Source organism: Salmo salar, chromosome ssa01, assembly GCF_905237065.1.
Source record: "Salmo salar chromosome ssa01, Ssal_v3.1, whole genome shotgun sequence".
In the NCBI taxonomy this organism is placed as follows: Eukaryota; Metazoa; Chordata; class Actinopteri; order Salmoniformes; family Salmonidae; genus Salmo; species Salmo salar.
Genome location: NC_059442.1, coordinates 161473276 through 161499774, shown reverse-complemented (window position 1 = coordinate 161499774; position 26499 = coordinate 161473276). Strand labels below are relative to the sequence as shown.

General features: G+C 45.3%; 1 protein-coding gene across 6 annotated transcripts in view; it reads left to right on the top strand.

Moving 5' to 3' along the window:
- LOC106570966 (nuclear receptor subfamily 6 group A member 1-A) overlaps window positions 1–26499 on the top strand; it is a 185257-nt gene that overhangs the window by 57261 nt on the left and 101497 nt on the right. Inside the window, exon 1 of one of the 6 annotated variants that reach the window (XM_045693403.1) lies at window positions 20488–20995. The exons of the other annotated variants lie outside the window; for them this stretch is intronic. The gene's annotated coding sequence lies outside the window, so the exon portion shown is untranslated. Of the gene's footprint in view, window positions 1–20487; window positions 20996–26499 lie in introns of those variants that run through there. 6 annotated transcript variants of the gene reach the window in all.

Sequence of the window (26499 nt, the reverse complement as noted above, 5' to 3'; positions counted from 1 at the left end):
GAAGTAGGACTAAGCAGGGTGTGCCTCAGTAGTCTAAATTGGCTTCCTCTCCTTGTTTTCTCTTCTTCGTCTGCACTAATCTGAAAACACAGGGCTTGGTTTAAGCAGAATAGAGAATAACTACAATAACCCATTCTGTCAACTGTCAAGGTATCTACTGGAGTATCAGTGCAGACTGCAGATTGAGGGAAGGAGACAAGGAGAGAGATATTTTTTACTATTGAGATGCACCCCTAGGGGTTTTCCTCAATACTTATTTTCTCTTTCTTGTATTGGAGGAGAAGATCCTGAGTTCCTCCTCTTGGATTGGAACCTTTCCTCCAATGTGTTTTGAGAAGATGAGGATGAACAAAAGAAGGTGCTGTAGTAATGTAGCCATTTTGACCCCAATCTCTCTTCCTTAGACACAATAAGAAACACACACACGTCACCCCCTCCTGTTAAATACATTATTTGTGTCCCCTCTCCTCCACACACTGTATGCCGAGGCCCATAAACACAACAACAACATGGTTCTCCATCCCAAAGGCTCCCCTATAATCTTAGGCAACCTGTCTGTCTGTCTGTCTGCTTCCAACTCATCCCCTTCAGTTTCCATGGAGACAGGGCTCTGCCAGCCAATACCGATAGCCCCCTTGAGCCGCTGTGACCAATGGGATTAGGGTATGATGCGGCGGTAAATCTGGGGGGTGGGCAAGGCTGGGTTGCACCAGGCTGTCGTGAGGGTTGATAGTGTTTTTTTGTGTAGTGCTGCTGGCCCTATGGGGTATGTGTGTGGAGAGCACAGGGCAACGGATGGGTTTGGGTCAGGGCTGTGTGTTTTGGGGGAATACTTGGTGACTCTTTGGTTTAGAGGCATAGTCCATGATGGTTCCCTCTTACATGTTAGACCCTTCTTCTTGGCTACTAGTTGCACTGTTAATACCATGGGTGGGCATATTATTATTATTATTATTATTATTATTATAATAATAATAATAATAATAATAATAATAATAATAATATGGTTAATGTAACGCGCTCTTCAGAAGAATGTAACTCTTAAAACACACTCACATTCAGAAACCTAGTTACAAAATCCTTGTGAACACTTTTTATTTGAATGCTATTATTGCAGATTGAACTCTGATCTCACAGCACATAAACATGTTATCTCTCGACCATGGCTCTGCACCGAAAAACATATTCAATATACTGTACATTGCTACAATACCTTCCATTTTGAAAAGAGAAACTTTGAGAGGGTGACAGAAGGGTTCACGTAAAGTGTTACTCTTATGAAACCACACAGTTGATGGCCATTGTGTGACTGGCTTCTATTGTCTTCCTTATGTCTTAGGCTGTGTCCTAAATGGCACCCTGATCCTATTCACTATAGTGTAGTGCACTAAATAGGGAATAGGGTGCTATTTGGGAAGTAACCGTATTGTCCACCTGCCATCGGCTTGGAGCTAACCACCTGGAAAGAATACCCCTCACAGGCCATGGTTGTGTGTAATAAACCCAAATAGTTGACACTGGATTGAAGGGAACATTTCAGTACTGTACAGCTCGGTGCGAAGAGGGAACAGTGTTGCACTGAACTACCACTATCTCTCTCATGGATTTTAGTACGCACATATCAGTACACACAGAGACACGTAGACACGCACTCTCTCTCTACCCCTCCACCCTTTCACTTCAATTCAAGTGGCTTTATTGGCATGGGAAACATATGTTAACATTGCCAAAGCAAGTGAAGTAGATAATATACAAAAGTGAAATAAACAATAAAAATGAACAGTAAACATTACACTCACAGAAGTTCCAAAATAATAAAGACATTACAAATGTCATATTATGTCTATATACAGTGTTGTAACGATGTGCAAATAGTTAAAGTACAAAAGGGAAAATAAAAAACATAAATATGGGTTGTGTTTACAATGGTGTTTGTTCTTCACTGGTTGTCCTTTTCTTGTGGTAACAGGTCACAAATCTTGCTGCTGTGATGGCACACTGTGGTATTTCACCCAGTAAATTTGGGAGTTTATCAAAATCGGGTTTGTTTTCAAATTCTTTGTGGGTCTGTGCAATCTGAGGGAAATATGTGTCTCTAATATGGTCATGCATTTGGCAGGAGGTTAAAAAGTGCAGCTCAGTTTCCTCCTCATTTTGTGGGCAGTGTGCACATAGCCTGTCTTCTCCTGAGAGCCAGGTCTGCCTACGGTGGCCTTTCTCAATAGCAAGGCTATGCTTGTACATAGTCAAAGCTTTCCTTAAGTTTGGGTCAGTCAGTGGTCAGGTATTCTGCCACAGTGTACTCTCTGTTTAGGGCCAAGTATTTTGATGATCATCATCATTTGATGATGGTCGCCTCGCTTCGTGTTCTTAGGAAACTATGCAGTTTTTTAATGTATTATTTCTTACATTGTTACCCCAGGAAATATTAAGTCTTATTACATACAGCTGGGAATAACTATTGGATATAAGAGCAATGTCAACTTACCAACATTACGACCAGGAATATGACTTTCCCGAAGCAGATCCTCTCTCCGGACCACCACCCAGGACAATGGACCTAATCCCAGCGGCGACGGCGACGCAGAAGGGGCAGACGGAGCGGGCTTCTGGTCAGGCTTTGAAAATGGGCACATCGCTCTCCACTCCCAAGTATACTACTCACCAATGTCCAGTCACTTGACAACAAGGTAGATGAAATTCGAGTGAGGGTTGCCTTCCAGAGAGATATCAGAGGTTGTAACATTCTCTGTTTTACGGGAACATGGCTCTCTCGGGATATATTGTCGGAATCGGTTCAGCCACCGGGCTTCTCCATGCATTGCACCGACAGAGAGAACACCTCTCTGGGAAGAGGAAGGGTGGGGGTATGCTTTACACCAAGAGTTGTTAACATAACAACATACAGGAACTCAAGTCCTTCTGCTCACCCGACCTAGATTTCCTTACAATCAAATGTCGGCCATTCTACCTACCAAGAGTATTCTCGTCAGTTATCGACACATCCCCCCCCCTCAAGCAAACACCAAGACGGCCCTCAAGGAAATTCACTCGACTCTATGTAAACGACACGTAGGGCTAATACTCTCGATCACTGCTACTCTAACTTCCGCGATGCATACAAAGCCCTCCCCCGCCCTCCCTTTGGCAAATCTGACCACGACGCCATCTTGCTAGTCCCGGCTTATAAGCAGAAACTCAAACAGGATGTACCAGTGACGAGAACCATTCAACGCTGGTCTGACCAATCGGAAGCCACGCTCCAAGATTGTTTTGCTTACGCGGACTGCAATATGTTCCGATCAGCCTCAGAGGACAACATTGAACTATACGCTGACTCGGTGAGTGCGTTTATAAATAAGTGCATTGGAGACATCGTACCCACTGTGATTATTAAAACCTACCCTAACCAGAAACCGTGGATGGATGGTGTCATTCACGTAAAACTGAAAGCGCGATCCACCGCATTTAACCATGGAAAGAGGTCTGGGAATATGACTAATATAAACAGTGTAGTTATTCCCTCCAAGGCAATCAAACAAGCGAAATGCCGGTACAGGGACAAGGTGGAGTCGCATTTCAATGGCTCAGACATGAGACGTATGTGTCAGGGTCTACAGGAAATCACAGACTACGAAAACAAAAACGGCCACGTCACGGATACTGACGTTACCCTTCCAGACAAACTAAACACCTTCTTTGCCCGCTTTGAGGATAATACAATGCCACCGTTGCGGATCGCTAACTAAGACTGCGGCCCCCCTTCTCCATCTCAGTGGCTGATGTGAGTAAAACATTTAAACTTGTTAACCCTCGCAAGGCTGCTGGCCCAGACGGCATCCCTAGCCATGTCCTCAGGGCATGCGCAGACCAGCTGGCTGGTGTGTTTACAGACATTTAATAACTCCCTATCCCAGTCTGTTGTCCCCACATGCTTCAAGATGCCAAAGATAACTGAACTAAATGACTACCGCCCTGTAGCACTCACTTCTGTCATCATGAAGTGCTTTGAGAGGCTAGTCAAGGATCATATCACCGCCACCTTACCGGCCACCTGAGACCCACTTCAGTTGCATACCGCCCCAACAGGTCCACAGATGATGCAATCGCCATCACACTGCACACTGCACTATCCCATCTGGACAAAAAAAATACCCATGTAAGAGTGTTGTTCATTGACTACAGCTCAGCATTCAACATCATAGTACCCTCCAAGCTCATCAAGCTGGAGGCCCTGGGTCTCAACCCCTCCCTTTGAAACTGGGTCCTGGACTTTCTGACGTGCCGCCACCAGGTGGTGAAGGTAGGAAACATCTCCACTTCGCTAACCCTCAACACTGGGGCCCCACAAGGGTGTGTGCTCAGCCCTCTCCTGTACTCCCTGTTCTCCCACGACTGCGTGGCCATGCACACCTCCAACTCAATCATCAAGTTTTCAGACGACACAACAGTAGTGGGCTTGATCACCAACAACGACGAGACAGCCTACAGGGAGGAGGTGAGGGCACTCGGATTGTGGTGTCAGGAAAACAATCTCTCACTCAATGTCAATAAAACAAAGGAGATCATCGTAGACTTCAGGAAACAGCAGAGGGAGCACCCTCCTATCTACGTCGAAGGGACCGCAGTGGAGTTGGTGGAAAGTTTTAAGTTTAGATGCACAATCGAGAGCATCCTGTTGCGCTGTATCACAACCTGGTACGGCAACTGCACCGCCCTCAACCGCAAGGCTCTCCAGAGGGTGGTGCGGTCTGCACAATGCATCAACAGGGCAAACTACCTGCCCTCCATGACACCTACAGCACCCGATGTCACTGGAAGGCCGATAAGATCATCAAGGACCACAACAACCCGAGCCACTGCCTGTTCACCCCGCTATCATCCAGGAGGTGAGGTCAGTACAGGTGCATCAAAACTGGGACCGAGAGATAGAAGCGATCTTTCAATCTCAAGGCCATCAGACTGTTAAATAGCCATCGCTAACTCAGAGAGGCTGCTGCCTACACTGAGACCCAATCACTGGACACTTTAATAAATGGTTCATTAGTCACTTAACAATGTCACTTTAAATAATGCCACTTTGATCATGTTTACATGTCTTACATTACTCATATCACATGTACAGTTGAAGTCAGAAGGTTACATACACTTAGGTTGGAGTCATTTAACTTGTTTTTCAACCACTCCTCAAGTTTCTTGTTAACAAACTATAGTTTTGGCAAGTCGGTTAGGACATCTACTTTGTGCATGACACAAGTAATTTTTCCAACAATTGTTTACAGATTATTGCACTTATAATTCACTGTATCACAATTCCAGTGGGTCAGAAGTTTACATACACTAAGTTGACTGTGCCTTTAAACAGCTTGGAAAATTCCAGAAAATTATGTCATGGTTTTAGAAGCTTCTGATAGGCTAATTGACATAATTTGAGTCAATTGGAGGTGTACCCGTGGATGTATTTCAAGGCCTACTTTCAAACTCAGTGCTTCTTTGCTTGACATAATGGGAAAATCAAAAGAAATCAGCCAAGACCTCAGAAAAGAAATTGTAGACCTCCACAAGTCTGGTTCATCATTGGGAGCAATTTCCAAACACCTGAATGTACCATGTTCATCTGTACAAACAATAGTACGCAAGTATAAACACCATGGGACCATGCAGCCTTCATACTGCTCAGAAAGGAGGCGCGTTCTGTCTCCTAGAGATGAACGTACTTTGGTGCGAAAAGTGCAAATCAATCCCAGAACAACAGTAAAGGTCCTTGAAGATGATGGAGGAAACAGGTACAAAAGTATCTATATCCACAGTAAAACGAGTCCTATATCGACATAACCTGAATGGCCACTCAGCAAAGAAGAAGCCACTGCTCCAAACCGCCATAAAAAAGCCAGACTAGGGTTTGCAACTGCACATGGGGACAAAGATTGTACTTTTTGGAGAAATGTCCTCTGGTCTGATGAAACAAAAATAGAACTGTTTGGCCATAATGACCATCGTTATCTTTGGAGGAAAAAGGGGGAGGGTTGCATGCCGAAGAACACCATCCCAACCATGAAGCACCCCATGCATACTTTCAAAGTTGTGGCACAATGGCTTAAGGACAACAAAGTAAAGGTATTGGAGTGGCCATCACAAAGCCCTGACCTCAATCCCATAGAAAATTTGTGGGCAGAACTGAAAAAGCGTGTGTGAGCAAGGAGGCCTACAAACCTGACTCAGTTACACCAGCACTGTCAGGAGGATTGGGACAAAATTCACCCAACTTATTGTGGGAAGCTTGTGGAAGGTTACCCGAAACGTTTGACCCAAGTTAAACAATTTAAAGTCAATGCTACCAAATACTAATTGAGTCTATGTAAACTTCTGACCCACTGGGAATGTGATGAAAGAAATAAAAGCTGAAATAAATCATTCTCTTTACTGTTATTCTGACATTTCACATTCTTAAAATAAAGTGGTGATCATAACTAACCTAAGACAGGGATTTTTTTACTAGGATTAAATTGTGAATTGTGAAATACTGAGTTTAAATGTATTTGGCTAAGGTGTATGTAAACTTCTGACTTCAACTGTATATACTGTATTTTATACCATCTGCTGCACCATGCCTATGCCGCTCGGCCATCACTCATCCGTATACTTATATGTACATATTCTCATTCACCCCTTTTAGATTTGTGTGTATTAGGTAGCTGTTGGGGAATTGTTAGATTACTTGTTAGATATTAATGCACTGTTGGAACTAGAAGCACAAGCATTTCGCTACACTCGTGTTAACATCTGCTAACCATGTGTATGTGACCAATAAAATGTGATTTGAATAGCATTCTAGTTTGCTCTGTTTTTTTGTTAATTCTTTCCAATGTGCCAAGTAATTATCTTTTTGTTTTCTCATGATTCAGTTGGGTCTAATTGTGTTGCTGTCCCAGGGGTCTGTTTGTGTCTGTGAACAGAGTCCCAGGACCAGCTTGCTTAGGGGACTCTTCTCCAGATACATCTCTCTGTAGGTGATGGTTTTGTTATGGAAGGTTATGGAAGCGCTCTCTTTTAGGTGGTTGTAGAATTTAACGTCTATTTTCTGGATTTTGATAATTAGCGTATCGGCCTAATTCTGCTCTGCGCGCATTATTTGGTGTTTTACGTTGTACACAGAGGATATTTCTTTTACAGAATTCTGCATGCTGAGCCTCAATTTGGTGTTTGTCCCATTTTTGTGAATTCTTGGTTGGTGAGCTGACTCCAGACCTCACAACCATAAAGGACAATGGGTTCTATAACTGATTCAAGTATTTTTCATCCAGATCCTAATTGGTGTGTCAAATTTGATGTTCCTTTTGATGGCATATAATGCCCTTCTTGCCTTGTCTCTCAGATCGTTCACAGCTTTGTGGAAGTTACCTGTGGCGCTGATGTTTAGGCCAAGGTATGTATTGTTTTTTTGTGTGCTCTAGGGCAACGGTTTCTAGATGGAATTTGTATTTGTGGTCCTGGCGACTGGACCTTTTTTGGAACACCATTATTTTGGTTTTACTGTCAGGGCCCAGGTCTGGCAGAATCTGTGCAGAAGATCTAAGTGCTGTTGTAGGCCCTCCTTGGTTGGTGACAGAAGCACCAGATCATCAGTAGACATTTGACTTCAGATTCTAGTAGGGTGAGGCCGGGTGCTGCAGACTGTTCTAGTGCCCTCGCCAATATATATGTTGAAGAGGGTGGGTGCAGCTTAAGTTGCATCCCTGTCTCACCCCACAGCCCTGTGGGAAGAAATGTGTGTGTTTTTTGCCAATTTTAACCGCACACTTGTTGTTTGTGTACATGGATTTTATGTCGTATGTTTTTCCCCCAACACCACTTTCCATCAATTTGTATAGCAGATCAACAAAGCATGAGAAGACTTTGCCTTTGTTTTGGTTTGTTTGTTTGTCAATTAGGGTGTGCAGGTTGAATACGTGGTCTGTCGTACGATAATTTGGTAATAGCCAATTTGACATTTGTTCAGTACATTGTTTTCGCTGAGGAAATATACGAGTCTGCCTTTCTCTCTCTCTCTCTCTCTCTCTCTCTCTCACCCTCTCTCTAACCCCCTCTCTACGCCTCTCTCTCTAACCCCCTCTCTACGCCTCTCTCTCTAACCCCCTCTCTACGCCTCTCTCTCTAACCCCCTCTCACTCGTGCACACACACACAACCACCGAGAACAGTCGGCAGTGTGATGTAATCGTTAGACTGGGGCTATATGACTTCAGTGCTGTCTGACATGTTTTGTTCACATTAAAACGCTTCACTTTTATATAACCAATGAGTCATCCTATAACCCACATAACGAAAGGCACAAATGCGACAACAGGAGAAAATGGGCCTGTGTAGTGAGTCGTATAGAGCCATGCTCAGTGATGCTTATGCCTTCATTGCCTTGTGGAATGAACAATGTGTCATGGCCCAAAGGAGTGACTGTGCTTTGCGTACAGTGTGACTTGGAGTGTGGTTCAATGGAAATGTATTTTTCAGAGTTGGACCAGAAGACCTTAAAGGTTGAGGTACAGTGTGTCTCAGAGACCGGACCTTTCAGGTCAGAGTGTTAATGAGTGTGTCTCAGAGACAGGACAGTTCAGGTCAGAGTGTTAATGAGTGTGTCTCAGAGACTGGACAGTTCAGGTCAGAGTGTTAATGAGTGTGTCTCAGAGACCGGACAGTTCAGGTCAGAGTGTTAATGAGAGTGTGTCAGAGACAGGACAGTTCGGGTGTTAATGAGTGTGATAAGAAGTTGTCATTCCTGCTGAGAAGTTTTTTTTATAACAAAGCACCTACAAACATGCACCAACACACGCATGTTGGCCACGTTAACTAAACCACGCATGTTGGCCACGTTAACTAAACCACGCATGTTGGCCACGTTAACTAAACCACGCATGTTGGCCACGTTAACTAAACCACGCATGTTGGCCACGTTAACTAAACCACGCATGTTGGCCACGTTAACTAAACCACGCATGTTGGCCACGTTAACTAAACCACGCATGTTGGCCACGTTAACTAAACCACGCATGTTGACCACGTTAACTAAACCACGCATGTTGACCACGTTAACTAAACCACGCATGTTGGCCACGTTAACTAAACCACGCATGTTGGCCACGTTAACTAAACCACGCATGTTGGCCACGTTAACTAAACCACGCATGTTGGCCACGTTAACTAAACCACGCATGTTGGCCACGTTAACTAAACCACGCATGTTGGCCACGTTAACTAAACCACGCATGTTGGCCACGTTAACTAAACCACGCATGTTGGCCACACACAATAAAAATGAATTTCACTCAACCTGATTCACCAGACTGATCACAAAAATAGACGGCGATTTCGGACATTTGGAAAAATTCCAAATGCGCTACCACAGTTCACCGTACTCTAGCAAGCCTCGAGAATACTTGAGTCTTGACGGTAATAGCACATCGTTTTTTCTAATTTTGCATGATTTTTTTTTTTTATAATCCAAACCATAACCTAACCTTAACCACTCGGAATTAATACCTAAACTATTAACCATTTGAGTTATTTCTGTCTTAACCCTGTAACCCCCTAGAATTAACCCTGTAACCACGCGGAATTAATGTGTAAAAAGATTATGTTGAATTTGAAGGGAAACTGTAAGAGATTGTTGGATTCACACCCCTCTCAAACCCAAGCTCCTCCAAGTGTGGTTGAGAGGTTGCAGCAAAAGTGGTGTCCCTTTTTGCCTGTAGTGTTAAATGTGGCCTCAGGGAGGCAGTGTGGGATGGTATTTGTTGTGGAAGCAGCCCACAGCCTGTCTACAGAAGGCCCAGTCCCTGGGGGTCTTGTCAGATGTCTCTCTCCTCTCTCTGGCGCTGTTTTTTTTCTTCCAATAACAAATGTCTTGCATAAGACATTTTGTCTCAATGAGACTTAACCTACATAAACAAAAGTTAAACTGTGACGACCATAACAGCAACACATCAGGGTATTCATTATACACGTTCTTCTTTCTGGACCGTTTTCACTCCAAATTCGCTACAGCCCAGCAATGTCTGAGCCATCCAGCTTCTCTGTTTGGTTCCTGTCCTCTTTGCTGTCGTCTGATGTCAGATTGTTTGTGTGCACGGTTTGTCTCGTTGACTGTTCATGTGAGAAGGTTTGTGTAGACTTTATATCTGAATTAGTGTGCTTGAGTGTTTGCTTGTTATATAGTGTGTGTGTGTCCAATCGACCGTCCTCTGGCTTCCCATCATGCCGTGTGACTCACTGTGTAAGTGGGGCTGTGACAATGTGTATGTGACTCACTGTGTGTAAGTGGGGCTGTGACAATGTGTATGTGACTCACTGTGAATGGCCTGGGACTAGGCCGTGGGTGTCTCCACCACTCCTCTCCCCTTCCCTCCGCATCGCTCAGCCATGCCAAGCCCAGAGGTCCAAACAATCCCATAATGACCTTCTTCTGTCCTTCACTGAACCCTAACCCCCCTGGGAGAAGAAGGCTTACACAAGCGTCCCCAGCGGCAATGATGTCGTTGTCCACACTGTAAGTTTATATTTTAGAAGCAATATTGTATATTTACCTAAAATGTACTTCTAGTTGTGAGGAAATAAGAAGTTCTTGAAATAAAATAATATCGTGCGAACTAGTCTTGTTACTCCCAGGACTGCTGTATTGTAACTATAGGAAGCAATGAAATAAGCCTTTCACTCGAAGCTGTCGCGACGCATGAGTGTGATGTAAGAGCCTTACTGGCTGACTGATGCATCTCAATAGAAGTCTTACTGGCTGACTGATGCATCTCAATAGAAGTCTTACTGGCTGACTGATGCATCTCAATAGAAGTCTTACTGGCTGACTGATGCATCTCAATAGAAGTCTTACTGGCTGACTGATGCATCTCAATAGAAGTCTTACTGGCTGACTGATGCATCTCAATAGAAGTCTTACTGGCTGACTGATGCGTCTCAATAGAAGTCTTACTGGCTGACTGATGCATCTCAATAGAAGTCTTACTGGCTGACTGATGCGTCTCAATAGAAGTCTTACTGGCTGACTGATGCGTCTCAATAGAAGTCTTACTGGCTGACTGATGCGTCTCAATAGAAGTCTTACTGGCTGACTGATGCGTCTCAATAGAAGTCTTACTGGCTGACTGATGCGTCTCAATAGAAGTCTTACTGGCTGACTTTGATGCGTCTCAATAGAAGTCTTACTGGCTGACTGATGCGTCTCAATAGAAGTCTTACTGGCTGACTTTGATGCGTCTCAATAGCCTAATTCTGTCATTTCAGATTAACATACAAACTGACTGCTGCTACATCACCGATTAGCGAAACAGCTTTTGTGTATCATGTCTATGTTGAATCATATAATAGTGTAACTGCAACACTATATTCCTACTGGGGTTGGGGTCAATTCCATTTCACTTTACTTCCTGAATAAATTGAAATGGACCACAACCCTGATACCTACACAATTTTGTTCAATGTTTTTTCCAACTTTCCCCTCTGAAAGACACAGTTCTGTTCCTACCATGGTCTGAGGGAAGCAAAAACCCTTATTTCACAGGAAGTCATCGTGTACTGCAACAATGCTTGTCCCCAACATCAAGATTAGGCCCCGAATATTAATGCGCCCCCTCTCCGTTATCTCCAAATAACATCTTATTTCTCATTAAAACATCTGTAGCCACCACATTTTGTCTTCCCCACTGGCGGGAATGTGAGGGCAAGTTTTGAAGTCTGGTCTTATCCGTTTTTGTAATTTACAGATTAAAAGACCAGACAATCCTTCCATTACTGATGAGACATTTCTAGAATAAACCAATATGGCCCGAGGGGGTATGGTATATGGCCTATATACCACGGCTAAGGACTGTTCTTAGGCACGACGCAATATGCCACATATCCCTTAGGTACCTTATTGCTATTATAAACTGATTACCAATGTAATTAGAGCAGTAAAAATAAATGTTTTATCATATGCGTGGTATACGGTCTGATATACTACAGCTGTCAGCCAATCTGTATTCAGAGCTCGAACCACCCAGTTTATGATATTAAACAGTGGTCTGCATAGCTGTGATGTTGCACAGCCTACAATCGGCTAGCTATCACAGCAAAGAACACTGGGATTTGTGTTGCTCTTGTAGTGGGCTTTCATGACAGTTTTGGACAAACACTAGAGCCTCATTCAATCAAAATCATATCATTTGGGTTTAAAGACGAACAACATTTAGTTTTCGGGATTTTTGTTGGGTTTATGGCTAATTTGCGTTAATTGCTATACTTGTTGAGTTTATAGAATATGAACCCAAATATAATTCATATCCAAATGAGTGTCACTATGAAAAGAGGGTAATTTTTGTCTTGGCCAGTTTATATTGAATGTCAAGCTCCAAGAACCACAGTATTCCTGTCTATTTGTGAGAAACTCATTCTTTCTGTTAATACTTTGTAGTGTGTATGCTCTGGGCTGAAGTTTTGGGACGGTGCCCATTTGGGGCATTCCCAACCGGCGATCCCTCTTCTTGCTCTCTTCTCCCGATGACACTGTGCTCCTCTCGATGATGTCAGGCCCTGTGACAACTGCCCCATTGTGCGTGCCCTGCCGCCTGTAATGCATGTCACAGGCCTGTACGTGCACTTGCCGCCAAGAGTGTGCACGAGAACACTCGCCCTCTGTCTGTCTTTCTCTCTTTTTTCATTTTCCTTTTTCTTTCTTTCCGTTGAGACACATTTACATTTTGTTACGTTACAGCCTCATCCTAAAATTGATTTAAAAAAAGTTTCCCTCAATCTACTCACCATACCCTATATTTACAAAACAAACACAAAAAAAACACCATGCTTCACTGTAGGGATGGTGCCAGGTTTCCTCCAGACGTGACGCTTTGCATTCAGTCCAAATGCAAAGCATCACATCATTCAGGCCAGAGCATCTTGTTTGTCATGGTCTGAGAATCCTTTAGGTGCCTTTTGGCAAACTCCAAGCAGGCTGTCATGTCCGTTTTACTCAGGAGTGGCTGATTGGTAGAGTGCTGCAGAGATGGTTGTCCTTCTGGATGCACCTGAGCTCAAAGTCTCATAACAAAGGGTCTGAATACTTGTGCAAAAAACAGTTTTCACTTTGTAATTATGGGGTGTTGTGTGTAGATTGAGGACATTTAAAAAATATATATATAAATTTTTTTTTTGAATAAGGTTGTAACAAAACAAAATGTGGAAAAAGGGAAGGGGTCTGAATAAGTCCTGAATGCACTGTGTATAATATATATCCACTGACTCAGAAGCCCCAACACAATAAACCAGTGGAGGCATGTTGTGGAACAGGGAGTCGGGAACAGGGAGTCGGGAACAGGGAGTCCGAACCTCAAGCCAACGAAAACATCACAAGACACAAATAAAGTAAAATCAAATAAATATTTTTATTATTCTAAGCCATCCAATGCCTTATTTTAGTGAGATTACATAGAATAGAATAGACCATATTTGAGCTAAACAAAATCTAATAAAACATTGTTAATAAACTGGCAGTCTAATCCGCCCATATTCCCATATGCCTTATTCATTCACCACGCATGAAACAGGAAGTGTGTGTGTGTGTCTCTGTGTGTGTGTGTCTCTGTGTGTGTGTGTGTCTCTCTGTGTGCGTGTGTCTCTGTGTGTGTGTCCTAATCCTGTCCATATGGCTCTGTACTCTACTATAAAGGAACCAGGTCTTACAGTGTCCTGAGAAGGCCTGCTGACCCACACCTGTACCTCCCATAGCCCACAGAGCTGCCCACAGCTACTGTAAACCAGGCTGTACTGTAGACAGCTCTGGAGTAAGGGGGGGGGGGTTAGGTGTTTGTGTGTGGGGGGAGAGAGTAATGTTGTGCAGCCTGCCATCCAAATGTCTGTGGGAGTTGGCTACATTGGGGTAGTGGATCACAGAAGATGGCAGCTGTAGAGTTTGGCTATCTGTGAGGGTGAGGAAAGGTAACGGAATCTTGGGATTTATTTGAATTAGATTCTTGAATGGATGTAACTAGCCACCTTTAGCGAGGCTTATATCTGCCTAAAACCTCCAAGAGAAAACGGCATATCCAATGAAAATAGGTCTTTGTCTGTTTTTTTTTTGACGAGCCCCACCCCCCCGTAAATGAATCCAGATAAGAAAGAGGGGTGGGAGGGGGGTTGTGAGTTTGTGTGAAGCTGAGAAGCAGCTGGATGCTTTATATAGCTTGAATTAAAGAGCTACTGGGGAACCGTTGGGTGTGTATACAGTGTGCGTGTGTACAGTGTGTGTGTCTACAGAAGTGTGTGTCGCTACCATGTGTGTACAGTGTGTGAGTACAGCTTGTGTATGTGTGTTACTAGGGCCCATAGGGGCCTGCTTTCCATTTAAGGGCTCCCAGACATCACTGCTGCCGCTTTCCACTGGAAATATTTTGATATTTTAAAGACTAAAGAAAATGTGCATGCGGTCGTGGCTACACTGGAAAAATGTCGATGTGTTTAAAAAATTCCCAGCGTGGTTGCAATTTAGAATGAAGCAATTACTGCGGAGATTAGCTCCACATGGCTCTTGCAGGACTAACACCGGTTAACAGGGGCAGAAATGAGCTAGCATTCAGACTCAGAGGTTGACGTCATGTCGAAGTGGACTCGTTTAGGATTGGCAGACTGACCGGCAAAGACAAATGAAAGTCGCTGGAGGGGACGCTCGATTCAGTAAAGTTCTGCTGCAGTAGTTATCATGTATCAAATATTGGTCCATGATATTAATAATAATAAATAAATAATTACATTTCACTGAAGGAAAAAAATTACAAATAAAATAATAATAAAAACAATCCAAAACACAGAACATATTGGTAGGAGACACCGAACACTTACTCAACTACATAGTAGTCAGGCACCAACATTTTTAGAGAGGGTACTGATATTCAACATCTTTCAATTAATGATGTGTGAAATAAATATTTGTTTTCTATCCTACAAATAGATGAAATTGAGGGGGCGTGAGAGGTAATGACTCTGTGGAACTGAATGAGAGCGTTTTAGAGGGTTTCGCAGTGATTGAGAAGGAGGGCACACACCTGACGACAACCTGAAAGGCTCTTTGGTTGGAAGAAAAGGCGGGATTCTTGACGACTCCTCTGTTCGTGATTGGCTACACGGTGAACCTACCCTCTTGATTCCACTTCATTGATTGGTAATCGAGGTGTTTGAACCGCAGTGTCCATTCATTGATCAGTGAGTTATATTCACATCAAACCCACCGACAGCAATGAATGTTTATCGCAGCCATCAGCTCATGAAAGGACAGAGGATCCAACTGGACTTCCGACAAACCAGGGAGATGGGATAAATACTTGTGTGTGTGTGTGTGTCACTGTGTGTTTGCGCATGTGTAACTTTAGAATTCAAGTTTAGGTTAGTGTGTGTTTAAGATTCATGTTTGTGTGTGTGTGCCTTGAAGATTCTCTGTGGCCTCTGAGTGTGTGTGTGTTCATCCGCCTGGACGAGAACAGTGACCCTCAGGGTACAGTCAACGGTCGATGGTTTCTGTCAGAGGCTCAAACTCACCGACAGCGTTGAATGTTCCCCGAGGGAACCTGAGGTTTCACTGACTCTCTCCACTTCACTCAGAACCTAGTCTGTGTATTTTATTTACTCACGTTCCCAAGGGCTGGTCCTGGATCTGTTGTTGGGTCTCTATGGCATGTTTCACTTTGCTAAGGCTCTCAGTGCCATGGTGTACTGTGCTGAACCTAAGAATAATCCTCTATCACAGGCGGTTGGGAGGAGGGGCTTGAGGGAATGGCTGGAGCAGAATGTGTGGAAAGGTATCAAATACATGGAAAACATGTTTGATGGCGTTCTATTCGCTTCGTTCCAGCCATTATTATGAGCCGTCCTCCACTCAGCAGCCTCCACTGTCCCGGATCTGTTGTTCGGGCTCTATGGCCTCTGTTTTATTGTATCACTTTGCTCAGGCTGCTCCTAGGGATGTAATGATTCACCGATATGCATCGGTCCCCTATTCAAATGTTTGAGATATGACTGCATTGGTCCACAGACCCCAAACCAATCCAAATCTAGCATGCATCGGTCCAAAATAGATTCAAACGTTACGAATTGCAGAGTCGCTATACTAAAACGTATGGTTCCTGTATCGTATCGGAGCCATGTACATTATATATACAAACGTATGTGGACACACCTTCAAATTAGTGGATTCGACTATTTCAGCCACACCTGTTGCTGACAAGTGTATAAAATCAAGCACACAGCCATGCACTCTCCATAGACAAACATTGGCAGTAGAATGGCCTTACTGAAGAGCTCAGTGACTTTCAACGTGTTACCGTCATCGGATGCCACCTTTCCAACAAGTCAGTAAGTCAAATTTCTTCCCTGCTAGAGCTGCCTTGGTCAACTGTAAGTGCTGTTATTGTGAAGTGGAAATGTCTAACGGCTGAGCAACAACGGCTCAGCCGTGTAGAGGTAGGCCACACAAACCCACAGAACGGGACCACCAGGTACTGAAGTGTGTAGCGCGTAAAAATAATCTGTCTTTGGTTGCAACACTCACTACCGAGTTCCAAACTGCCTCTGGAAGCAACGTCAGCACATCATCTGTTCGTCGGGAGCTTCATGAAATGGGTTTCCATGGCCGAGCAGCCGCACAGAAGCCTAAGATCACCATGCGCAATGCCAAGTGTCGGCTGGAGTGGTGTAAAGCTCGCCACCATTGGACTCTGGAGAAGTGGAAACGCGATCTCTGGAGTGATGAATCACGCGTCACCATCTGGCAGTCCGATGGACAAATATGGGTTTGGCGGATGCCATAAGAATGCTACCTGCCCGAATGCACAGTACCAACTGTAAAGTTTGGTGGAGGAGGAATAATGGTCTGGGGCTGTTTTTCATGGTTCGAGCTAGGCCCCTTAGATCCAGTGACGGGAAATCTTCCTCCTACCACATACAATGACTTTTTAGACGATTTTGTGCTTCCAAATTTGTGGCAACAGTTTGGGGAAGGCCCTTTCCTGTTTCAGCATGACAATGCCCCCGTGCACAAAGCGAGGTCCATACAGAAATGGTTTGTTGAGGATGGTGTGGAAGAACTTGACTGGCCTGCACAGAGCCCTGACCTCAACCCCATCAAACACCTTTGGGATGAATTGGAACACCGACTGGGAGCCTAATCGCCCAACATCATCGCCCGACCTCACTAATGCTCTTGTGACTGAATGGAAGTAAGTCGTCGCTGCAATGTTCCAACATTTAGTGGATAGCCTTTCCAGAAGAGTGGAGGCTGTTATAGCAGCACCCATGGACCAACTCCATATTAATGCCCTATGATTTTGGAATGAGATGTTCGACAAGCAGGTGTCCACATAGTGTATCTAATCGTCTTAAAAGATGCACATCCCTAGCTGCTCCTAGACCTGTTGTTGGGGCTCTGTGGCGTCTTACTACTGTTTACTGGCTCTCTGACCTGTAATCCTGTTTCACTTAGGAAATATTACTGAGACCATTGTCACCTTGATGTTTGTGTCTACGCGTGTGTGTTTAACACAGATCTCTGCTTTGAAGTCCAGCTTCAGGGATCTTTCTTTCTCAAAGTGTCATGGCCGACCCACTGGCACATGCTGCCATGAAGATCGTTCCTCTCACACCGTACACACCACCAGCAGGGACCATCTAGAAAGAGACGGGGAAAGAGAGGGAAATGCATCAATGGAATGCTAATAACATCCTGACAATTACAGCCGACATTACAGTATAAACACACATACACTCTCTCACACACACACCCACACTTAAGTACAAATCCGCAGGCGAAGACTAAAATGTGACGTCATGGAAGACGCAATTGGGACTTGACTGGCTATACCTCTCTCTCTCTCTCTCGCTCTCTCTCGCTCTCTCGCTCGCTCTCGCTCGCGCTCTCTCGCGTTAGGCAGTTAACCCACTGTTCCCCGGGAGCCGAAGACGGGGATGTCAATTTAAGGGAGCCCTCCGCACCTCTCTGATTCACAGCTTCCACTTGTTAAAACAGCAACCACGGCAGGAGACTAAGCTAGAGTACTGCCATTATGACATATTTCAGTTGATAGCATTCAGTTGTACAACTGACTAGGTATCCCCTTTCTTTCTCTCTCTCACTACCTCTCTCACTACCTCTCTCACTACCTCTCTCACTACCTCTCTCACTACCTCTACCTCTCTCACTACCTCTACCTCTCTCACTACCTCTACCTCTCTCACTACCTCTACCTCTCTCACTACCTCTACCTCTCTCACTACCTCTCTCTCACTACCTCTCTCTCACTACCTCTCTCACTACCTCTCTCACTAGCTCTCTCACACTACCTCTCTCACACTACCTCTCTCACACTACCTCTCTCTCACTACCTCTCTCACACCACCTCTCACACTACCTCTCTCACACTACCTCTCTCTCACTACCTCTCTCACACTACCTCTCTCACACTACCTCTCTCACACTACCTCTCACACTACCTCTCACACTACCTCTCACACTACCTCTCACACTACCTCTCACACTACCTCTCTCACACTACCTCTCACGCTACCTCTCTCACGCTACCTCTCACGCTACCTCTCTCTCTCACTACCTATCTCTCGCACTACCTCTCTCTCTCACTACCCATCTCTCTCACTACCCATCTCTCTCACTACCCATCTCTCTCACTACCCATCTCTCTCACTACCCATCTCTCTCACTACCCATCTCTCTCACTACCTCTCTCTCTCACTACCTCTCTCTCTCACTACCTCTCTCTCTCACTACCTCTCTCTCTCACTACCTCTCTCTCTCACTACCTCTCTCTCTCACTACCTCTCTCTCTCACTACCTCTCTCTCTCACTACCTCTCTCTCTCACTACCTCTCTCTCTCACTACCTCTCTCTCTCACTACCTCTCTCTCTACCTCTACCCCTCTCTCTACTTCTCTCTCTACCTCTACCCCTCTCTCTATCTCTCTCTCTACCTTACAGACAATCTGTGTTCTGGCCCCTTTTCTGTCAGCAGACGGCTGCTCCACAGCTTCTATTCGTTAAAACAGCAACTACGGCAGGAGACTAAGCTAAAGTACAGCCATTATGACATCACAGACAGTGTCCTCAGAGTGCGAAAATAGACGGACATCATTACTGTTGTGACTGGGCAACTGTCAACGGCACAGAGCTAAATATATCTCTGGCCCAGTATTGGGCGGTCTGCTGCTCTGGTCCTGCCATACCACCATCACCACCACACCCGTTTATAGTCCACACTGCAAAACCGTGCTCTCTCCATTTTTCTCTGGCTTTCTGTGCTGAAAAGAGTCAGCAGCATCCAACCAACAATGATACACTAGCATGCTGTGACGGGAACAATCTTAGTCATGTGGCAGCAATCCCTGAGGGCCTATATAGAGTATTAGGAACCCTAATGACTAGAAATAATCTTGTGTGGGTGTATGCTTTGAAGGATACACATACAGTAGGTTACTTTCTTATGATCAATATATCTGCCCGTGCAGAGAGAGCCAGTGAGAGGAGGAAGTGATCGCGAGGAGGGATCGATTGGAGGAAAATGCGATCGATGAAACTTAACCCGCCCAGCTCCCCTTGACTATTTTCCTCTCCCAGTCTGGCTTGACAATACAGACTTACGATTCCACAGTGGGCTGTCTCAAAGCATAGACCTACAGTTAAGATGGGTTGGAATGAATGTCGACACAGAGGAAATGGCCTCCTCGAGATGCATAGTGGCTTCCAATTTGCTGATATCGCATTGCGTTTGTCATGTGAAAATAGAATGTGATGCCTTTTGGACAGGAATCGGGAGGAACATGGTTCCCACAAACCTAAAATATGTTGGGCCCCTTTTGGCTCATATTGATATCACAAGAGTCATTAATTACTGTGAGTATTTGATGACCGCTTCACCACAAGCAACGTCATTTATGTGAAGGATAAGCGTGTATGGATGGATCACGCCAGACATACACCAGATGCCACGATTTTAAAGGAGAGCCGCCTTGGAGACGGATAGAGTATGCATCAGTCCCGAGCAGTTGGTTTGTCAGGGCGCTCCCTCCCATCTCTTTGGCAGCCAGCCCCCTTACCTCTTCACCCCCTTTTAAAATTGACACCCTGCCTCACACTAACATGATTTTTATTCTTGCACCTTTTTTCTTCTCTCACAGCAAGCCCCCATCCCCCCGTCCTGCCTCAAATCACTACGGCTTCTTTCATATTCCTTGTCTCCTCATTTGCATATATCCCCGCCCTGCCTCCTGGATTGAGGTTTGAGGTAGAAAAGCACAGCCTTTTTACCTTCTCTGAATGGTATTACACCGGGCAGAATCCGCCAATCACTCTACATCAAATAAAAAGCCTCCACACCGCAGAGGGACATCCCTCCCTCCTGAACCCACTTGGGTAAACAGAAAGCACTCGAGGGTCACTGAACTTAACTCCAAGGTAGCAGTTGAACTTTGGCTGTAGGCCCCTAGTAAATAAAGTGGATAACAGGCTCTAAGCAGAGGGCTTTGATAGGCCTGCGTCAAGTAGTGCTGCGTGGAAGTCCCGACCGCCGGCTCGGTGTCAACCAGCTACCACCAGCAACAAAGCCGTGAGGGTGGAATAAAGCAAAAGCCTGCACCATCAGCAGATTATGACTGGCAACAGCGGACTGCAGGAAGCAACACCAGCTAAGTATTATTTAATTTTTTTCCGACTTCGCATTGACCCTGTTTTATCCGATCGCCGGGCAGTCCATGTAACACGGGAAACCAGTGCTAATTTTCTTGTACTGCCATTGAACCCACACTGTACATTTTTGTCATGATAACAGGGAGAGAAAAATGATGGGGAAATGATGCTGAGAGAAAAATATGCCCTTGCTGTTCCAGTAGCTGAACGTGTGCAACTGCAGCACTACTGCCCCACTGGAGGGCCATTTGTCAAAGAAGACAGGGAGGGAGAGAAGGTAACCCGACACTGGCTGTCCAAATAGTCGCAGGGAAATCCATTCTAACCCAGACCCTGGCCTCTACCCCATCCCCCTGGCAACTCACTGCATTGCGCCTGCTTCCCTTGGACCACCAGCATCCTATAATGCTCAGTTGCAGAGCCCAGGGACCTGGAGGGGGCATGGTTTTCAGTAGTTACCACAGCCACAAAGTAAAAAATTGCTATATCGTAAAAATTAATGAAAACAAAAATGTGCTTTTTGGCCTTAATTTAAGGCTAAGCTTAAGGTTAGTTTTAAGGATAGGTTTAAAATCAAATTTTTATTAGATAAATTGTAGAAATAGGCAGGGTTTATGACTTTGTGGTTGTGGTAACTAGTAACGACACTGGTGTTAGGCATAGAGTCTGCAATAACTGTCGGGGAAGTCACATGCATTTCTATCTTACAGCTTTGAAATGACTGTAATATTTAGCCAGTTGTTAAAAGAATCAGTGTGTTATGGCACTCTTACCCCCCTCAGATTACTCTGTGGGAATTTGACTACCTTGAACACCAAACCAAGCACCAGGCCCATAACACAACACTTATTCAACTTCCCTCACTTTAAAGCTGGAATAGAGGCCATCTTCAATACAGGACATCCACACAGCATTGTGTCCTATTAGTTGCTTCCGACTATTCACACAGACATTTTTTTTTACATTAGTGAGCTCTCAAAGTTGCACCGACAACATGATTGGCCATAGCCTGGTGATGTAATACCTGGCCAATTTAAATCATGTTAAAATAGACCCTATACTGAGCTTCTACCTGGCTTAGAGAGAGGGAGAGAGACTCATTAGATACGTTTTAAACCAGCCCCATAGCTTCTTAACACTCGGGGTAAGCCTGTCTTACGTTTGAGGATTGGTTACGCCGAGCACAAAGGAATGCTCGGCCATATGACAGCATTTTCTGGATCTCTGACCCCCATGCCGTCGTAATATGTGAGGTCAGGTTTATCGGTTGCCCTCAATTTCCTTCAAAGGCACGATATGGTTGGAGCTTCCGAGGCTAAATTTTAATTCCCTGACTCATGTGGCGTGACCCACCACTTTATTCTTATCAAAAGCTCTTAGGGGGGCTAGGGTAGCAAAAAAGATGAGGGGGGGGGACTTCCCCCCTCCATCTTTCTCCCTGGATTTGAATAATGCAGTCGGGATCATTAGTTTCAGGACATATAACACTTTGAAGTAGTTCACTGGGATATCGCAACTGCCGATGTTCACAAAAATATAAACTCTTTGTTACTAGAGCAGATTGCTAATGCCTCTAAATATACTAGAACCATTTTGTTTTGTGATTTAAAAAAAAATATATGTTTTACCTTTATTTAACTAGGCAAGTCAGTTAAGAACAAATTCTTATTTTCAATGACGGCCTAGGAACAGTGGGTTAACTGCCTTGTTCAGGGGCAGAACGACAGATTTGTACCTTGTCAGCTCGGGGATTCGATCTTGCAACCTTTCGGTTACTAGTCCAACGCTCTAACCACTAGGCTACTTGCCGCCCCAATGACTGCTGCATCATATTGGAAGGATGTCTGGGGCAAATGTACCTGAATAAAACTAGAAGATTTTTTTGTTTTTATGTAATCAATTAACATCTATTTCACAAGTTTGAATTTAAATTAGATTTATTTTCAATTTGAATAAGTCTGAATATCGAGATATTTTTTGGGGCAAATCCCAATGTCTTATCTTGAGCAGTGCTTTTATGTTGCTGCATCTCAAGTACCTTCAGCTTCTGAAAGTGTCTAAGACTCGAAGCCCCTCTGCGGGAGCGATATGAATAGGTCCACAAGGGCCCGTGGTGTCAAACAAAAGGTTGCCTGGCGCTTGTTTGCGATTTGCCTAATCTGCAGGTTTTAATCTCCTCAGCAGACAATCCCGTATAGCGCGACGTCCAGCTGACAGATAATCATCTCTGGACAGCCTCTTACTGTAATAATAATAATAATAATAATCATTAAAATATGGAGGCACTAGGACTGCCATTCCAGACCTCTCCCCCTGCTGGGACGCTTGGCTGGGGTGGCCTGTGGGGACTAGGAAGTGCTAGACCAACGAGGGCCGGTTGTTGCAAGGCGTCGCTGCGGAGCACAGCAGACTGTCCTCGCTCACAGGCTAATCACAGACACTAACGCATAGAAGGACAGAATGGAGACTACTGCACTATGTTCAAACAAATCCGCCAAACCATTGAAAATATAGTCTGTACTCCGACTTGTCTAATGGCCGAGTTAGAGCAAGTGCTCCCTTTATCACTTCAGCTGGGTCTTGGGGCCTATGGCTCACGAAATGGAGGCAGGAGAAGATGGAGGCGGTAGGCATGTGGGTGCGGGCGGGGCAAAGGGTTTGGGCGAGAAGGTGGGGTTGTGTGGGGGGGATGTTGTTTGTCCCTCAGCCCGCCTGCCCGCCTCTTCTTCTGCTTCACTGTAAATCGCAGTCATGGCCGCTGACCCAGAATTGGTGCGTGTGAACGCGCCACGGGGGACTGGAGGCGGTTGGGGGTGGGTGTGTGTTGTAGAGGGCAGGGGTGGGGGTCAGCCTCTTCGTCACTGTGTAAAAGTAAAAAAAATAAAAATAAAAGAATGCCAGAGTTGTCGTGCCCCGTATCAGATCATATCCAAACCAGTGTGACACTGCAGGCTCTGACGAGAGGCTCAGCTGTCGACTCCCCCCATCTCTTTCTGGTGCCACGTCGAACTCAACGTTTCACAGCATCCGTCGTTGTTCCTGAGGTGGGCGTGAGGTTTGTTGGAGCAAATCCAGCTCGGACTTGGATTCGGACTTCTTCAACATCATGGTTGGCTCTCCCTTACCCTTTTGTCCAAACGCTTAGGACTTCATCTGAATGACTACTGACAACAGGGAATTGTAGGTGGTCTGATTCATATTTGCGGTAGTTCTTTACTCATCCATCTGTTTTAGGTGCTTACAAGACTTGTCCACGACGATAGATTGAATCAATATGGCTGCTAAAAGTCATTTAACCCCTCACAGCTAGACGCCATGTGCTCATTATGCAAAAAATCCTTATCATAAGGTTCTATACCGTCATATAGCAAATCTCTGTTAGACCAAAGAAGCTTGAGTGTTTTCACTATTGCATGAGTTTGCTTTAAACCCTATTTTATCCCGTTCTCTCTTTTGATATCCTGCATCTCAGGGTCAGTCTCACCAAGGCTACAGAAACACAGCAAAATATGGGTTTTAAGTCTGTTAACAAGACTGTTAAACATGGAGACTGCTGTGCTTTCTTTCTGTTCTCTTCCACCGTTTCCCAGAGTTCCTATTTCTCTTTCGCTCTCTCTGTTACTCTATCCTTCTCTCTTTCTCTCTCTCTGTCATGCAGAGCATGTCTTCATCTGAAACTTCTGTTTTATCGTGTGCTAATCTGTCGTGATTAGCAAGCTTTTCTCCCTTTGCCCTGATCTGTCATCCGGATGACCGGTTCTCTTACTGCCAATTAACTGCAGCCCCAGCCCCTTGCTACGACTTCTCTCCCACTTCAAATCTCGGTGGAATTCATAGAGGCTCATTAAATGGCCCCTGGCTTTCCTGTACCCTCGGTTAAGGCTGGGTCCCACAGCTGCCACCAAATGCGCCAAGTAATTCTGTTCTGTGGCTTCCTTCCACTCCCTGTAGAGGGTAACAGAGAAAACCCAACTGTCCATCGGAACAGTGAATTGAGACAGGAGTAGCAGATTGTGACAGTGTTGAGTTTCCCCAAAGCTTTCCACGTCTATCTTTTTTGACCATATGGGGATTTACTTTAATGGCTTTCCTCCCGCAGAGATCATTTGTAGCAGATGAGTGCTCAGACTAGTATATGACTTTTCATCGATGAAGTAAGTCTCCATGCATAGGAAACACACATCCCCGACCAGCCGATAGCTATCGACCAGATCCCCGACCAGCCGATAGCTGACGACCAGATCCCCGACCAGCCGATAGCTGACGACCAGATCCCCGACAGCTGACGACCAGATCCCCGACAGCTGACGACCAGATCCCCGACCAGCCGATAGCTGACGACCAGATCCCCGACCAGCCGATAGCTGACGACCAGATCCCCGACCAGCCGATAGCTGACGACCAGATCCCCGACCAGCCGATAGCTGACGACCAGATCCCCGACCAGCCGATAGCTGACGACCAGATCCCCGACCAGCCGATTGCTGACGACCAGATCCCCGACCAGCCGATTGCTGACGACCAGATCCCCGACCAGCCGATTGCTGACGACCAGATCCCCGACCAGCCGATTGCTGACGACCAGATCCCCGACCAGCCGATTGCTGACGACCAGATCCCCGACCAGCCGATTGCTGACGACCAGATCCCCGACCAGCCGATTGCTGACGACCAGATCCCCGACCAGCCGATAGCTGACGACTGAATCCGCAACATTACTGATGGAATTTTTGTCCCCCACCCAAAAAAGAGAAAAGTTGATCATTGTACACGAGGCAACTTCCCTATCTCCCTCTTCCATGCCCTCGCTTTTTCTCTTTGTTTCGATTCCATGCCTTCTCCATGCTCTCATCCCAGAGACAAAAGCATAGACCGGGATCTGACCCAGTAGAAGATGTAGCCTAGTTCTCCAGTCTGCAGATCGGAGAGACAGGCAGAGGCACATATCTGTCTCTCTCTCTCTGTGTCTCTCTCTCTTTTACTTTCACCCCCTCATTCCCCCTCTCTTTATTCCCAGTCTCATCTCTTATCTCTACGCTCAGACTGGAGAGAGCCTTTGATCCTTTGCAGAAGCAAAGGTGCATGGGAAATGAGCGGAACCTTTGGTCAAGAAATGAAAGGGCTCGGCCCTGACAGAGCAGTTTCAGAGTGCTCACATGCAACAAAACAGATTGCTGCCAAACGAGAAAAGATATTGTCGTTGACATTTAGCAAGCATTATTATTCTGCTGCCCCCTTTTTAAATTTTTTTTGGGGGAACAAAAGCAAAAAACTAGTCTGTTGCCAGATTGGAAAATGTTGCGAAGGCACTGTTTATTTATCGTTTTATGAATGGCAAAGTCAATTTAGCCTTAACCAAAAGGCATGATTAATTGAGTGGACATTATTGATAAATGATTTCGCATTTTTCTTTTTATTATTGAAAACCCTCGGTGGGTGGAGGTAGTGTCTGTTGGGGGCTATCACTTTACCCTTTCAGTGTGTGTATGTCCTTACACGTGTGGGTGTGGGTGTGTGGGTGTGTGGGTGTGTGTGTGTGTGTGGGTGGGTGGGTGGGTGGGTGGGTGGGTGGGTGGGTGGGTGGGTAGCCTATGTTTGCCTGGCCATGTTATGCTCTGCCGTTTGTTTCGCTGGGGGTCGGCGAATATGACATCTCGCGGGCACTCCTCGCTATGTGGGTTACCCAGACAGATGACCCTGGGGTGGATCCTCGCCTACTGTTCTGTGGGCCTGCTTGCCTAATCTGCACTAATGCGCAGAGAATGGCTTCCAGACGGGACT